The sequence below is a fragment of the Galeopterus variegatus genome, unplaced genomic scaffold (genome assembly GCF_000696425.1).
Source record: "Galeopterus variegatus unplaced genomic scaffold, G_variegatus-3.0.2 Scaffold1057, whole genome shotgun sequence".
Lineage (NCBI taxonomy): Eukaryota > Metazoa > Chordata > Mammalia > Dermoptera > Cynocephalidae > Galeopterus > Galeopterus variegatus.
This window is the reverse complement of record NW_007727168.1, coordinates 421,043-425,305: the sequence shown is the minus strand read 5'-3', so window position 1 is coordinate 425,305 and position 4,263 is coordinate 421,043.

Below are 4,263 nucleotides of genomic sequence, written 5' to 3'. Positions count from 1 at the left end.
TGTGGGTAACAGTTACATCAAATGTTTTAGTGCTACACAATGTGAAGTGCTATATTTCTAGCCTCCAATATTAGTTTTCTATGTCTGCCAACCAACCTCTCAGCTAATGCTTTTTCTTTTAGGTTCTTCATTTCAGCAGCACCCAACTCTTGTTACCAATATTTGTATTTGTCTCAAGATAGGTTAGTCTTATTCTGTATTAACAAATGACCCCAGAATCTCAGCAGCTTATTTTGTGGTAATTACAAAGTCCTTTGCAGACTTGGGGATCTTTCGGGCAACTGTTTCCCTTGAAGCAACTCAGTGATCCAGGCTGACAGAAGATTTGCCAACCTGTAGCTGCATTGTCTGAAACATTCTGCATCATCTGAAATAGGCAGTCTGGTGATAGTGCACCAGGTCTTGTAAGCATAGGGCTAGAAATGACTTCATCACTTAACCTACAGAGCATTGGCCAGAACTAATTCACAGAGTCCTCCCTAACATTAAGGAAGCTTAGAAATGCAATCTTCTGTGTGCTATAAGTTTGTAAAGAATCAATTACTGGTGAACACTAATAATAATATTTACCTCGTCATACAAATGAATTAAGTACAGAAATAGTAGTTTGAATCACAAAAGATTTTAGGTAAGAATATGCAGTCTTTGAACATAATAGGTTTACCTTTCTCCGATCTGGCCTAAATGACCAATACCTGCATAAAGTCCAGTAAGGTTCATTGTTGAAAAATTATTATTTTATATCCTCCTCATACTTCCTTATGCCAGATGCCCTCACTACTTTCTAGGAGATTCTTAAGTAACCATATTACTAAAGAATTAAAGAGTTGCAATTTGTAGTAATATGCTTGTAGCTTTAAATATTTTAATAGTTTTAGATATTATTAGCTTTAATATTTTAAATCCTCTATTATTTATTTTGGTAAAATATAAAATTTACCCCTTAAACCATTTTTAGGTGTACAATTCAGTGGCATTATGTACACTCACATTGTTTTGCAAACCTCACAGCTATGGGTTAAATGCATCCCCCAGAGGTTCATGTACTGAAAACTTAGTCTACACTGTAACAGTGTTAAGAGAGGGTCGGAAATCCTATTATGGTAATTGAAAGGTGGGACCTTTAAGAGGTGATTAGATTGTGAGGACTGTACACCCTTGTGAGTGGATTAATCCATTGATGGTTTAAAATGGGTGGTAATGGTCATGGTTCTGAAGGCTTTAAAAGGAGAGCAAATGAGGAGGTTAGCTCTCTCTTGCTTAGCCTTTCTCCAGGTGATACCCTACACTGCTATGGAGTATCACCAAGAACAAGGCCCTCACCAGATGCACCCCCTGGACTGTGGATTTCCCAGTTTCCAAAACTGTAAGAAACAAATTCTATTTCTTTATAAATTACTCAGTTTCAGGTATTCTGTTATAAGCAACAGAAAACAGACCATTATTCATTTTTCAGAACCCCTTTCATCATCCCAAACAGAAATTCTAGCCATTAAACAATAATTCCCTATTCCCCTCTCCCTCAACTCCTGGCAGTGTCCATTCTGCTTTCTGTCTCTGTGAACTTGCCTATTCTAGGTAGCTCATATAAGCAGAATTATACAATATTTGTCCTTTTCTGTCTGGCTTATTTCACCTAGCGTAATATCTTTCAGGTTCAACAATATTGTAGCAAGTATAAGAATTTCATTCCCTTTTAAGGCTGAATAATATTCTATTGTATGTATATGCCACAGCTTTAAATTTTTATTAAGTTTTAAAATGGACGTGATGTGGAACCTAATAACACCATAAAAATTCAGATATTGAGAAGCAGGAATGGTTTCTATTTCCATACCTTTTACACATCTCATCTTATATAGCTTTTTTTCCATTTTACTTTAAGGATCATTTCTTTCCATAATCAAGGTACTGGGGCTGGCTGATTAGCTCACTTGGGAGACCATGATACTGATAACAATAAGGTCAAGAGTTTGGATACCCATACCAGCCAGCCACCAGGAAAAAAAAAAAAAAAAAGAAACACAAGGTACTAACTTAAACATATCCTCCCCTAGAATTTTCTACTACATACACTGTGCAAACTGAGTAAGTTAATAAAAAAAACTTAATTTACAGAGTCCACTGATTGTTCATCATTAACAGCAGATTGCCAAGTAAGACTGACAAGATGGTGGGTGCTATAGCACTTGATAATCAGAGTGCAGAATGACCAAACTGCAGTTCATGTACATGACAGCCATTTGAGTAGACACTTTAACTCAAAAACACATTCTGAGAAAATTTGGTGTTGAAATACATACACTTGCCTGATGTCTCCATCAGATCATAATGTTACAGGGAAATGCTAGAAAAGAGTGGTTAAGGAAAGGGAAATGGAACTATAAAACTCATTTTCTGGTCTGGCAAATAGTGATTGCTAAGAGTGTCTCGTTAAACCGGCACAAGGAACAAAATGTGAGGTATTTAATAATCTTTTCCTTTTGGCAATGGATTTCAAAAATAATTGGCCTACATCAAGGGTCATCGTTCAAAATACTGATTTAGCCATTTGACAAATGTAAAAATTTCTGTTTGCTAAGCAGTATGCTGGACAGCTGAAGGGCAGAGGTGGAAAAAAAATTTTTACCTTAAAATTGCCTCAACTTTACTAGGGAAACAAGCAAACAATTACAGGATAATTATAGAGAGTAGGAACATACGACAGTTTCACTAGGGCAATCAGGTTTCACTGAGAAGATAAACTATTTCTCTGATCAGAATGTTTCTCAGAGAAGTAAACTTGAAAATCAGGCCCTATGCAAAAAAAAAGTAAAATCACAGAGCAAAATCAGTTAACTACTGATAACTCGGTATACTCATTTGTCCTTCTAGTTTAATCCCTAAAGTGATTTTAGAAATCATATTAGACAGTTGAGTAGTCTTTGTGCTAAGTGGAAACGAGGGAAAGGGTCAAAGAAATGGAGCTCTCCTTTTGACTAGTAGTATCTTCATGAACTAAGATCACGGTGTTACCAGGTGTAATTAGTGAACGTTTCTCCCAAGATAGATTTTATTTTGAGGACCACTTGTATTTGAAGAATGGCAGATCTTTGACTAGTGAGAACTTTATTCTAATGCTAATCAAGGACTATCTGCGTTTTAAGTGTTTTTTTTTAATAAAGGAAGACTGAATTTCATGCAAAGGGCATCTATATTCTCACATCTATCTATCTTTATCTATCTAGCTGTATCTCTACTGTTTTGCTTCTACTGTAATTTGCTATTTCTTTTGCACAAATTCCCAATGAAACAATATGGATACTTAGTATACTCTTCAGTCTCGCAAAAATTTCATGATACTCTCTGGAAAGTCATTTCCCAAGATTTAATTAAGAAATAATTACTGTATTTTTGGAACATTTTTGTTTTCCTTGTAACTTGTAGCTCCTCGCCTGGAAATGAGTACTTTTGATACGTGAACGTTGTTCATATTAAAACACCATGGAATCAAAATATTCTTTACGAGGAACTGCATTGCTTATGTCCTTTTCTGGAGGCCATCTTGTAGTTGAGGGAAAGGAGGAGCCGGGCGAAACTAGACCCCCTCGCCACTTTTCCCTAAAGGTCATGGGGAAAAAATGAAATATTGGGACTAACTGGGCGAAGTAGAGCTGAGCCAGTGTCCCCGGGAGGGGGCGCACTGTGTGGAGGCTAACAAAAAGAGAGACCGCTGTGGGGTCAGATCAGGGGTCGGCTTTCGCTCGCGATCCAGACTGGCCGTTCTGTTTCAAACATCCTGTTTGCCCGAAGCGGAGCCCTCGGCGGCGCTTAGTGAGACCCAAGCCTGGAATACTGTGAGAAGGTTCGGGCAAGATGTTGACCTGCTTGAAATGCCGTTCAAGGCTTACCGAGGAAGTGGCTAGAGTTGGCTCGGTTTGACCCTGGTCCCTCCGTAGTCTAAACTCACCCCTTTTCCGAAGTGGGAGTGTTTCCTAGGGGAGAACATTTCTCCTTGAGGAAGGATCACGTTGCCAATGTATGAAATTTGAGGGTACCCTCAGTGTAGGATACTTCAGCTTTTGGCTTTCTGCCACAGTAAATATAAAAATGAATCGGGCGTGGTGCCGGCTACATTAAAAGGTAATGTACAGGAGTGTTCAGTTACATAGGTTCGATCATACAGTCGAGGTGTTTTTGCCCATAAGAAAAATGGCGTAGAAGCATGTCAACCTGGTAAGGTCTTGCGCTCACAGACCAGGTTGAAAGACGGCATGGCTTCAG